The following is a 12,972-nucleotide window of genomic DNA, read 5'->3' on the forward strand; positions in this document are numbered from 1 at the left end:
CAGAAAGCAGGAATAGAAGGAACATACCTCAACATAATAAAAGCTATCTATGACAAACCCACAGCAAACATTATCCTCAATGGTGAAAAATTGAAAGCATTTCCCCTAAAGTCAGGAACAAGACAAGGAGAAACCTCTTTTGAGCTTACTTCCTAGTGAGGCAGTTTAGAGCTCTTTGCAGCTCTTTCCATCATAGGGCACTGTTTACCTGAAGTAGAGGGGTGGTTCCATGACATGGGCCAAACAAGGAGTAGTTGCCTTCTTGTTGTTTGTAGGCCTTCAGCAGGCCATGGAGGGGATGCCCTAGCAGGCAATGATGGCTCTTGTTTCCAGCTTGAATGTTCCCTTGCAGGGCATTGCCAGGTTGACTCGTGATGAGCCCATGGGCCTGGCCACAGGTACCTGCTTCCTTGAGCATCCATTCTGTGGAACTTCTTGGCCTCTTTTTTCGTGTGATTGTGGCAAATGGCCAAACTTCATGTCCGCTCAGCCACCCCTTGCTAGCACAGACCCAGACTGAGCTTGGAGGAGCATCTCCATTCCCCAAGACATGTCCATGGAATCTTGGCAGCTGAGAGGTCCTTGTGAGCCTCTCAGAGCCTATGAGGCTCTGTCTTCTCTCAGGACTCTTTCTTAGAGTCACCATTTCTATCTCCCTGGATGTATTGTTATTCATATACTCACTCAAATATTGATTCATTCATCCACTTGTTTCTTCATGTTTGTCAGTATGTAGGGTGGGAGGCAAAGATGGACAAAAGTGAGGATGTAGGGAGGTAGCGAACCAGAGAGGATGGGAGGTTGGAACTTAGAGAGGTAAGGAGGAAGGTAGACAAGAATTTCAGCCAGGGGTTTGTGTCTCTGCATATAGGTGCATTTCATTGCTTTCTTGTGTCCCTGGACTTATTGTTCTAGGTATGTCTTATAGCAACATTTGCTACATCAAAGTGTAGCGCACTTTGTAGCAAAGCCTACAGAGACAGACTAGGAGCTCTCACAGGAGTCTTTCTGCTCCCTAGATAGATAACATCTGCAAAGGAAGGATTATCTGAGTGTGGCTTGCTGCCCTTCGTGCAACTGTCTCAGCCTTGGTGCCACAGCTGGCTAGACAGAAACTCAAGTCCTTTACAGCTTCCTTATTTCCAGAAAGCTTTGGAGGTAAGACCACTTAGGTTCCTGTGCATAGATGCACTTCATGGGGCATGGCTCATTTGGGTTGATGAGAAGAATTCATATAGTTCTGAAGAGAAATGATCACCTAAAAATCATGTTCAATAGAAGTATGCTGAGGCCTATTGGAGGTTGCTGTCCAGAAGCTAGAGGTCAGGGACCTTTCTTTTTTCTCTGAAACCATGGGATTTAGGTGTGGAGGCACCTTACCCCTTGAGGAAAGCCCTTGAGGAAAGCCTACAGTATCTAGGGGCTTCCACAGGGCAAAGGCCTGGTCCTGCCTTTGGTGATCCCAATTTCCACAGCCCACCTGGAGGCATTAGGTGGGGCCTTTCCATAGTTCCTTCTCTTCAAATTGTTTCTTTTAGGCAGATGTTCTATAGAGATTCTTGCCATATGCTAAATAACTTGAGGTGAGTGGCTTTCTTTGGTCCTGCACATGGGCCCCAGAGGGAGGTGGACCATGGAGGAGGCACCCCTTTAGGCTTTCCAGAGGTGGGAATCCTTTTGGGAACCTCAGTCATCACCACGGTGGAACTTATGCTACAGTGGCATTTCCAGGGGCTAGTAACTCAGGTACTGAAAAGCCTTTCATTAAACCTGAATTCTAATTAGATTAGACATGGAGGCAATGTTTGCATCCCTGGCCAACTGGAGTCATCCACACAAAGGTCTCTGCACACCTCCATGCAGAGCATGCTGATTGACTGAGAGAATGGTCAGCTGTGGTGTGTTCTTTTCAGTCTCCCAAGAACCATAAGCAGAGAAAGATGGTGCCCCAGGACCAGTGATGGTAAGAGGCGGGCAATCTTGGCAGATAAACCCTGCTGGCTATTGAGAAAGCTGAAGGTCAGCCCATGAGATTTCATAGGGCATGGCCAGCTCACTTTCAGGCATGGTAAGTTCTCAATGTGGCCACTTGTTCCTAAGGGGCCCTATGATGGGTTTTGTTTCATTTATTCAGTAACTCGGGCCGCTTGTGTTTCATGTGGCATTCTTCCTCTCTGGGGGCCAATGATAGCACCTTCCAGAGGAGAAGTTCCTGCCATGCTTACTTTCATAATAAGGTTGTTGAGAACCTTTCAGGGTCACAGTATCACCTCCATCGAGAGGCACCATTTGCCTGAAGTAGAGAGTCAGTCCCATGATATGGACTGAGAAAGGACTAGATGCACTGCTGCTGTTTGAGGGGCTTGGGCAAGCCCATGGGAGGGAGTGCTGAACCAGCCAGCAATGGTTCCTGTCCCCATCCTGAAGGTTCCCATGTAGGGCACTGATGTGTTAACTGGTGCTGAGCCCTCAGGTCCCGTCTCCAAATATCTGCATCCTCGACCACCTCTTCTGAGGGATTTCATGACCTTGTTTTCTGCATGTTTGCAGTAAGTGGCCAGCCCCGTGTCCCCTCTGTGATCCCTTGCTTGCAAAGACCAGGTTTGACCATGGAGGAAGTCTCCATTCCCAAAACAGATCCATAAACTCTTGGAGGTTGAGAGGCCCTTGTGCCAAGCCTCTGCTGGGTGGAAAGTCCATGAGGCTCTGCCTTCTCTTGGAACTCCTCTTTGAATATGCCATTTCAGGCTGCTTGTACACGTTATTGTTATATTCACTCATGCCTTAATCACTTGTCCACTCATTCCCTCACATTTGGCAGTAAGTATGGTGGGAAGGAAGGAGTATTTGTTAAAAAGTAAAGAGGTAAGGAACTAGAGAGGTAGAGACCTAGCAGGGAGGAAGATTGGTAGTAGTTATGCATTTCAGCCAGGGATTTTTGTCTCTGCATATAGGTGTATTTAGTTGCTTTCTAGTGTTCCTGGATGTGTCTCTATAGTTGTCTTGCAGCGTCATTCACTGCATGAAGGTGCAGCATGCGTAACCACCAAAGCCTGCAAGGATGGAGTAGGTATCCTCATAGCTGTTGTTCTCCTTCTAGACAGACAACAACCCCAGAGGAAGGAAGATCAGAGCATGGCCTGCTGCCCCTAGGGCAATTGGTATCAGCCTTGATCCAGCCTTTGGTGTGGACAGAAACTCACATCCTCTGGGGCATCCTCCTTTCCAGAAAGCATCAGAAGTAAGCCTACTCAGGTGCCTGTGCATGCATACAATGCGTGGGGCATGCCTCGTTTGGGTTGGTGATGAGAATTCCTACGGTCCTGAAGAGAGATGGTGATCTAAAATCATGCTCAATAGGACTGTGGTGAGGCTCAATGGAAGTGACATTACAGGGCCCAGAGGTTGTGGTTTCTTCTGTTCTTTCTAGAGCCCTGGGATTTGAGTGTGGAGGCACCCTATCCCTGAGTCTCTACAGTGCTCAGGAGCTTCCATGTGACCAAAGCCTGTCATGCCTTTGGCTTTCTTTCCTAATCCCTGCTTCTACCACCCACCCAGAGGACATAGCCGGGACCTTTCTGTAGCTACTTCTCTTCAAATTGTGTCTTTCAGTCAAACATTCTGGAGAAGGCCTCACTGTGACCTGAACAATTCGAGGTAAGTGACTCTCTTTGGTCCTGAACATGGGCCCCAGAGGACATTGGGCTATGGAGTAGGCCCACCTCAAGGCAATCAAGAGTGGGGAGTTGTTTGTGGTCCGTAGTCCTCTCAAAGGGGAACTTCTGCTGCAGTGCCTTCAAGACCCTCTATTATCTTGGAGACTGAAATGCTTTCTATTGGTCCTACATTCTAATCAGATTGATCATGGAGGCAGTGTTTGTTTCCTGGCTCCCTGAGGAATATCCACACACAGGTCTCTGCACACTTTTGTGCAGAGCTTGCTGAACATCTAAGAGGATGGTCTCCTGTTTGTGTGCTTCGCAGTCTCTGAAGAACAAGCAGATAGAAAAAGATTATGCCCTAGACTGGACAATGGTGAGAGGCAGGAAACTGTCCAGTGGGTCATGGAAGTTAGACAGTTCTGGCTGTTAAGAGAGCTAAAGAGTAGCCCCTGAGATTCCATGGGGTGTGGCTAATTAACTTACAGGCATGGCAGGGTCTTAGTGAGACCCCTTGTTCCTGATGGGCCCTTTGATGGATTTTTCATTTTTCCACTTGGGCCCTAGGCATATCTTGAAGCGTTCTCCCTCTCGGGGGCATGGCCTTCAATGATCACACCCCCAGAAAAGAAACCTTTTGGAGCTTAACTTTCTAGTAAGGCTGTTGCAAGCCCTTCAGAGCCCTGGTAGCATCTCCATTATGAGGCTGTATTTACCTGGAGTAGAACAATGGCCTCAAGATGTGGGTCAGTCCAGGAACAGTTGCCTTGTTTTTGTTTGGGGGCCTTCAGCAGGCCATGGGAGAGGACACGCGCCAGGTGATGAGGCCTCTTGTTCCCAGCCTGAATGTTCCCATGCAAGGCATTACCAGGTTGACTGGTTCTGAGCCTTTGTGCCCTGTCACCAGATACCTGCTTCCTCAAGAATCTATTCCGTGGGACTTTGTGGGCTCATTTTCTGTGTGTTGGCTGCAAATGGCCTAGCCTCATGTCTTTTTTTTTTTTTTAATTTTTAGTTTTTTATTTTTTAAATTTTAAAATCTTTAATTCTTACATGCATTCCCAAACATGAACCCCCCTCCCACCTCCCTCCCCAGAACATCTTTCTGGGTCATCCCCATGCACCAGCCCCAAGCATGCTGCATCCTGCGTCAGACATAGACTGGCGATTCAATTCACATGATAGTATACATGTTAGAATGTCATTCTCCCAAATCATCCCACCCTCTCCCTCTCCCTCTGAGTCCAAAAGTCCATTATACACATCTGTGTCTCTTTCCCTGTCTTGCATACAGGGTCATCATTGCCATCTTCCTAAATTCCATATATATGTGTTAGTATACTGTATTGGTGTTTTTCTTTCTGGCTTACTTCACTCTGTATAATCGGCTCCATTTTCATCCATCTCATCAGAACTGATTCAAATGAATTCTTTTTAACGGCTGAGTAATACTCCATTGTGTATATGTACCACAGCTTTCTTATCCATTCATCTGCTGATGGACATCTAGGTTGTTTCCATGTCCTGGCTATTATAAACAGTGCTGCGATGAACATTGGGGTACATGTGTCTCTTTCAATTCTGGTTTCCTCGGTGTGTATGCCCAGAAGTGGGATTGCTGGGTCATAAGGTAGTTCTATTTGCAATTTTTTAAGGAATCTCCACACTGTTCTCCATAGTGGCTGTACTAGTTTGCATTCCCACCAACAGTGTAGGAGGGTTCCCTTTTCTCCACACCCTCTCCAGCATTTATTGCTTGCAGATTTTTGGATCGCAGCCATTCTGACTGGTGTGAAGTGGTACCTCATTGTGGTTTTGATTTGCATTTCTCTAATAATGAGTGATGTTGAGCATCTTTTCATGTGTTTGTTAGCCATCCGTATGTCTTCTTTGGAGAAATGTCTATTTAGTTCTTTGGCCCATTTTTTGATTGGGTCGTTTATTTTTCTGGAGTTGAGCTGCAGAAGTTGCTTGTATATGTTTGAGATTAGTTGTTTGTCAGTTGCTTCATTTGCTATTATTTTCTCCCATTCAGATGGCTGTCTTTTCACCTTGCTTATAGTTTCCTTTGTTGTGCAGAAGCTTTTAATTTTAATTAGATCCCATTTGTTTATTTTTGCTTTTATTTCCAGAATTCTGGGAGGTGGATCATAGAGGATCCTGCTGTGATTTATGTCTGAGAGTGTTTTGCCTATGTTCTCCTCTAGGAGTTTTATAGTTTCTGATCTTACATTTAGATCTTTAATCCATTTTGAGTTTATTTTTGTGTGCGGTGTTAGAAAGTGATCTAGTTTCATTCTTTTACAAGTGGTTGACCAGTTTTCCCAGCACCACTTGTTAAAGAGATTGTCTTTACTCCATTGTATATTCTTGCCTCCTTTGTCAAAGATAAGGTGTCCATATGTGTGTGGATTTATCTCTGGGCTTTCTATTTTGTTCCATTGATCTATATGTCTGTCTTTGTGCCAGTACCATACTGTCTTGATGACTGTGGCTTTGTAGTAGAGCCTGAAGTCAGGCAAGTTGATTCCTCCAGCTCCATTCTTCTTTCTCAAGATTGCTTTGGCTATTCGAGGTTTTTTGTATTTCCATACAAAGCTTGAAATTATTTGTTCTAGTTCTGTGAAAAATGTGGCTGGTAGCTTGATAGGGATTGCATTGAATTTGTAAATTGCTTTGGGTAGTATACTCATTTTCACTATATTGATTCTTCCAATCCATGAACATGGTATATTTCTCCATCTATTAGTGTCCTCTTTGATTTCTTTCATCAGTGTTTTATAGTTTTCTATATATAGGTCTTTAGTTTCTTTAGGTAGATATATTCCTAAGTATTTTATTCTTTTCGTTGCAATGGTGAATGGAATTGTTTCCTTAATTTCTTTTTCCACTTTCTCATTATTCGTGTATAGGAATGCAAGGGATTTCTGTGTGTTGATTTTATATCCTGCAACTTTACTATATTCATTGATGAGCTCTAGTAATTTTCTGGTGGAGTCTTTAGGGTTTTCCATGTAGAGGATCATGTCATCTGCAAACAGTGAGAGTTTTACTTCTTCTTTTCCAATTTGGATTCCTTTTATTTCTTTTTCTGCTCTGATTGCTGTGGCCAAAACTTCCAGAACTATGTTGAATAGTAGCGGTGAAAGTGGACACCCTTGTCTTGTTCCTGACTTTAGGGGAAATGCTTTCAATTTTTCACCATTGAGGATAATGTTTGCTGTGGGTTTGTCATAGATAGCTTTTATTATGTTGAGATATGTTCCTTCTATTCCTGCTTTCTGGAGAGTTTTTATCATAAATGGATGTTGAATTTTGTCAAAGGCCTTCTCTGCATCTATTGAGATAATCATATGGTTTTTATTTTTCAATTTGTTAATGTGGTGAATTACATTGATTGATTTGCGGATATTGAAGAATCCTTGCATCCCTGGGATAAAGCCCACTTGGTCATGATGTATGATCTTTTTAATGTGTTGTTGGATTCTGATTGCTAGAATTTTGTTGAGGATTTTTGCATCTATGTTCATCAGAGATATTGGCCTGTAGTTTTCTTTTTTTGTGACATCTTTGTCAGGTTTTGGTATTAGGGTGATGGTGGCCTCATAGAATGAGTTTGGAAGTTTACCTTCCTCTGCAATTTTCTGGAAGAGTTTGAGGAGGATAGGTGTTAGCTCTTCTCGAAATTTTTGGTATAATTCCGCTGTGAAGCCATCTGGACCTGGGCTTTTGTTTGCTGGAAGATTTCTGATTACAGTATCAATTTCCGTGCTTGTGATGGGTCTGTTAAGATTTTCTATTTCTTCCTGGTTCAGTTTTGGAAAATTGTACTTTTCTAAGAATTTGTCCATTTCTTCCACGTTGTCCATTTTATTGGCATACAACTGCTGATAGTAGTCTCTTATGATCCTTTGTATTTCTGTGTTGTCTGTTGTGATCTCTCCATTTTCATTTCTAATTTTATTGATTTGATTTTTCTCTCTTTGCTTCTTGATGAGTCTGGCTAATGGTTTGTCAATTTTATTTATCCTTTCAAAGAACCAGCTTTTGGCTTTGTTGATTTTTGCTATGGTCTCTTTTGTTTCTTTTGCATTTATTTCTGCCCTAATTTTTAAGATTTCTTTCCTTCTACTAACTCTGGGGTTCTCCAACTCTTCCTTTTCTAGTTGATTTAGTTGTAGAGTTAGGTTATTTATTTGACTTTTTTCTTGTTTCTTGAGGTATGCCTGTATTGCTATGAACTTTCCTCTTAGCACTGCTTTTATAGTGTCCCACAGGTTTTGGGTTGTTGTGTTTTCATTTTCATTAGTTTCTATGCATATTTTGATTTCTTTTTTGATTTCTTCTGTGATTTGTTGGTTATTCAGAAGTGTGTTGTTCAACCTCCATATGTTAGAATTTTTAATAGTTTTTCTCCTGTAATTGAGATCTAATCTTAATGCATTATGGTCAGAAAAGATGCTTGGAATGATTTCGATTTTTTTGAATTTATCAAGTTTAGATTTATGGCCCAGGATGTGATCTATCCTGGAGAAGGTTCCATGAGCACTTGAAAAAAAGGTGAAATTCGTTGTTTTGGGGTGAAATGTCCTATAGATATCAATTAGGTCTAACTGATCTAATGTATCATTTAAAGTTTGCGTTTCTTTGTTAATTTTCTGTTTAGTTGATCTGTCCATAGGTGTGAGTGGGGTATTAAAGTCTCCCACTATTATTGTGTTATTGTTGATTTCCCCTTTCATACTTGTTAGCATTTGTCTTACATATTGCGGTGCTCCTATATTGGGTGCATATATATTTATAATTGTTATATCTTCTTCTTGGATTGTTCCTTTGATCATTATGTAGTGGCCTTCTTTGTCTCTTTTCACAGCCTTTGTTTTAAAGTCTATTTTATCGGATATGAGTATTGCCACTCCTGCTTTCTTTTGGTCTCTATTCGCGTGGTATATCTTTTTCCAGCCCTTCACTTTCAGTCTGTATGTGTCCCTTGTTTTGAGGTGGGTCTCTTGTAAGCAGCATATAGAGGGGTCTTGTTTTTGTATCCATTCGGCCAGTCTTTGTCTTTTGGTTGGGGCGTTCAACCCATTTATGTTTAAGGTAATTATTGATAAGTATGATCCCGTTGCCATTTACTTTATTGTTTTGGGTTCGGGTTTATACACCCTTTTCGTGTTTCCTGTCTAGAGGATATCCTTTAGAATTTGTTGGAGAGCTGGTTTGGTGGTGCTGAATTCTCTCAGCTTTTGCTTGTCTGTAAAGCTTTTGATTTCTCCTTCGTATTTGAATGAGATCCTTGCTGGGTACAGTAATCTGGGCTGTAGGTTATTGTCTTTCATCACTTTAAGTATGTCTTGCCATTCCCTCCTGGCCTGAAGAGTTTCTATTGACAGATCAGCTGTTATCCTTATGGGAATCCCCTTGTGTGTTATTTGTTGTTTTTCCCTTGCTGCTTTTAATATTTGTTCTTTGTGTTTGATCTTTGTTAATTTGATTAATATATGTCTTGGGGTGTTTCGCCTTGGGTTTATCCTATTTGGGACTCTCTGTGTTTCTTGGACTTGGGTGATTATTTCCTTCCCCATTTTAGGGAAGTTTTCAACTATTATCTCCTCAAGGATTTTCTCATGATCTTTCTTTCTGTCTTCTTCTTCTGGGACTCCTATAATTCGAATGTTGGAGCGTTTCATATTGTCCTGGAGGTCTCTGAGATTGTCCTCATTTCTTTTAATTCGTTTTTCTTGTTTCCTCTCTGATTCATTTATTTCTACCATTCTATCTTCTATTTCACTAATCCTATCTTCTGCCTCCGTTATTCTACTATTTGTTGCCTCCAGAGTGTTTCTGATCTCATTTATTGTGTTATTCATTATATTTTGACTCTTTTTTATTTCTTCTATGTCCTTGTTAAACCTTTCTTGCATCTTCTCAATCCTTGTCTCTAGGCTATTTATCTGTGTTTCCATTTTGATTTCAAGATTTTGGATCATTTTCACTATCAATATTCGGAATTCCTTCTCCGGTAGATTCCCTACTTCTTCCTCTTTTGTTTGGTTTGGTGGGCAACTCTCCTGTTCCTTTACCTGCTGAGTATTCCTCTGTCTCTTCATCTTGGTTATATTGCTGCGTTTGGGGTGGCCTTTTTATATTCTGATAATTTGTGGAGTTCTCTTTATTATGGAGCTTCCTCACTTTGGGTGGGGTTCTATCAGTGGCTTGTCAAGGTTTCCTGGTTAGGGAGGCTTGTGTTGGAGTTTTGGTGGGTGGAGCTGGGTTTCTTCTCTCTGGAGTGCAATGGAGTGACCCGTAATGGGTTATGAGACATCAAAGGTTTTGGGATAATTTTGAGCTGCCTGTATATTGAGGCTCAGGGGAGTGTTCCTGTGTTGCTGGAGAATTTGCATGGTATGTCTTGTTTTGGAACTTGTTGGCCCTTGGGTGGAGCTTGGTTTCAGTGTAGGTATGAAGGCATTTGATGAGCTCCTATTGCTTAATGTTCCCTGAATTCAAGAGTTCTCTAATGTTTTCAGGCTTTGGGTTTAAGCCTCCTGCTTCTGGTTTTCAGTTTTATTTTCACAGTAGCCTCTAGACTTCTCCATCTATACAGCACCGATGATAAAACATCTAGGTTAAAGATGAAAAGTTTCTCCACCTTGAGGGACACTCAGAGAGGTTCACTGAGTTACAAGGAGAAGAGAAGATGGAGGGGGTAGTTAGAGGTAACTGGAATGAGATGCGGTGAGATCAAGAGAGGAGAGAGCAGGCTAGCCAGTAGTCACTTCCTTATGTGCGCTCTATAGTCTGGACCGCTCAGAGGTATTTACAGAGTTATACGGGGAAGAGGAGAGGGAGGAAGTAGACAGAGGTGACCAGGAGGATAAGAGAGAGGAATGAGTAGGAGAGAGACAAATCCTGCCAGTAACCAGTTCCTTAGGTGTTCTCTACCGTTAGCCTCATGTCTTCAATTCCACCCCTTGCTTGCACAGACCAAGATCGAACTGAGAGGTGCATCTCTGTTTTCCAAAACACATTTATAGAATTTTATTGACTGAGAGACCGTTGCAGTAGGCCTTCTTCTGGGTATAGAGCCCATGAGGCTCTCCCTTCTCTTGGGGCACCTTTGTGGAGCTGCCATTTTTCCCTCTCTGGACACATTACTTATGTATTCACTCAAGCACTGATATGCTAGTCACTTGTTTCCTCAGGTTTGGCAGTAGGTTTGTTGGGCGGTAAGGATAGATGAAGAAAAGTGAGGAGGTAGATAACTAGAGACAGGGAACATAGAAAGCTAGAGAGGTAGCAAGGAAGGTTGGTGGTAGGAGTACATTTTACCCAGGGGTTTGTGTCACTGTGTATAGATAGATGCATTTTGTTGCTGTTTTGGGTTCTTGGATTTATCACTCTAGATAGGTCTTGTAGCATCATTCACTGCGTGAAGGTGTAGCATACATGACTACCAAAGCCTACAGGGCCAAACTAGATGTTGGCACAGCTGTTGTGCTCCTCTCTAGACAGACAATGCCCCAAAGGAAGGAAGATCTGACTCATACCTGTTGCTTCCAGGGCCATCGATGTCAGCCTTGGTGCAGCACCTAGGGTAGACAGAAACTCACATACTTTGGGGCTTCATCATTTCCAGAATGCATTGAAGGCAAGCCTACTCAGACTCTTGGTATAGATACAATGTGTGGAGCATGCCTTGTTTGGCTTAATGATGAGAAGTCATATGGTTCTAAAGAGAGAAAATGACATAAAAATTATCCTCAATAGGATTGTGCTGAGCTGAATGGAAGTGGCAGTCCAAGGGCAAAAGGTCCTAGTTCCTTCTGTCCCTTTTGGAGCATTAGAATTTGGGTGGGTAGGCAACTGATCCCACAAGGAGAGCCCCTGTGTCTCTCCCTTGTCTACAGTCTTTTACATAGGCTAATTCCTAGTCCTGCCTTTGACTTTCTTTGCTGATCCCTGCTTCTACCGCCTACCTGGAGGCCATAGGCAAGGCCTTTCCTTAGCTCCTTCTCTTTGCATCTTGTCTTTCAGTAAGATGCTCTGGTGAGGGTCTCACTACAACCTGGATGATTCAAAGTGAATGGTCCCCTTTTTTCCTGGACATGAACACCAGAGGACGAAGAGCTATGAGGGAGGCACACCTCAAGGCAGTCCAAAGTGAGGAGTCCTTGCGGGAACCTCAGTCTTCACAAAGGGTGAACGTATTCTACAATGCCATCTAGACAGGCTAGGATGTCTGACATTAAAAGGCCTTTTGTTAAACCTGAATTCTAGTCAGACTGGACATCAAGACAGTGTTCGCTTCCCTGGCCCCCTGGGGAACATCCACACAAATATCTCTGCAAACTTCCATGCAGAGCACATCGATCACCTGAGGGGATGGTCACCTATGGTGTGTGCTTTCCAATCTCCCAAGAATGGTTGGTAGGGAAGGATCATGCCCCAGGCCTGGCAATGGTGATAAGCAAGTAGTAACTTGTCCACTGGGTCTTGGCGAGTGGACTCTGTTGCTGTTGAGAGAGCTGAAGGGCAGCCCGATGGAGCTTGGCCAGATCACTTTCAGGCATAGTGAGTTCTCAGTGTGGTCATTTGTTCCTGATGGGCCCTTTGATGTGTTTGTTTTGTTCACCCACTCAGGCACCTTGCATCTCCTGGGGTGCTCTTCCACTCTGGGGCCACAGCCTTCAATGATAGCACCCCCCAGAAGAGAAACCCCTCCCAAATATACCTTTTTGGTAAGGCTGTTGAGAGCCCTTTGGAGCCTCTATATCAGCCCCAGCATGCGGCCCCGTTTGCCTGAAGGAGAGCTGTGACACGGTCACGAGGGTCAAGTGAGGAGTACTTGCGTTGGTGTTGTTTGGGGCCTTTGGTGGGGCACAAGAGGGGACGCTGCTCCAGGCAACAGTGGCTCCTGCTCCAGCCTGAACATTCCTATGTAGAGTGTTGCCAGGTTGACTAGTGCCCTGTCACCAGATAGCTGCTTCCTTCAGAATCAATTCCATGGGACATTGTGGCCTCATTCTCTATGTGTTGGCAGCAAGTGACCAGACCCAATGTCCCCTCCACCACCCCTTGCTTGAACAGACAAGAATTGAGCTCAGAGGAATGTTTCCATCCCACAAGACACATCTGTAGAATCTTGGCAGCCAAGAGGTTCTGTCAGGTGGAGAACCCATGAGGGTCTGCCTTCTCTCTCAATTCCTTTATGGAATTACCATTTCTTTCCTCCTGGTCACGTTATTCATGTACTCACTCATGCACTTATCCACTCATCCACTCATTCCCTAATGTTTGCCCATACGTAAGG

General features: G+C 43.4%; 1 long non-coding RNA gene and 3 other non-coding genes across 4 annotated transcripts in view; all 4 read left to right on the top strand.

The window, feature by feature from the left end:
* The first annotated feature begins 1,213 nt into the window (after positions 1–1,213).
* On the top strand, positions 1,214–1,294 carry LOC138424071 (small nucleolar RNA SNORD115). The gene has a single exon (XR_011250639.1). It is a non-coding gene; the product is annotated as a small nucleolar RNA SNORD115 (small nucleolar RNA).
* A 1,806-nt stretch (positions 1,295–3,100) lies between these two features.
* The window catches only part of LOC138423318 (uncharacterized), a 42,997-nt gene continuing 33,125 nt past the window's right edge, over positions 3,101–12,972 (top strand). The window contains exons 1-2 of the long non-coding RNA XR_011250230.1: positions 3,101–3,241; positions 3,613–3,657. This is a non-coding gene — a long non-coding RNA (uncharacterized lncRNA). The remainder of the gene's footprint in view (positions 3,242–3,612; positions 3,658–12,972) is intronic.
* Positions 3,297–3,376, top strand: LOC138424074 (small nucleolar RNA SNORD115). Its single transcript, XR_011250642.1, has one exon. It is a non-coding gene; the product is annotated as a small nucleolar RNA SNORD115 (small nucleolar RNA).
* Positions 11,365–11,443, top strand: LOC138424073 (small nucleolar RNA SNORD115). The gene has a single exon (XR_011250641.1). It is a non-coding gene; the product is annotated as a small nucleolar RNA SNORD115 (small nucleolar RNA).

The sequence above is a fragment of the Ovis canadensis genome, chromosome 18, assembly GCF_042477335.2.
Source record: "Ovis canadensis isolate MfBH-ARS-UI-01 breed Bighorn chromosome 18, ARS-UI_OviCan_v2, whole genome shotgun sequence".
In the NCBI taxonomy this organism is placed as follows: Eukaryota; Metazoa; Chordata; class Mammalia; order Artiodactyla; family Bovidae; genus Ovis; species Ovis canadensis.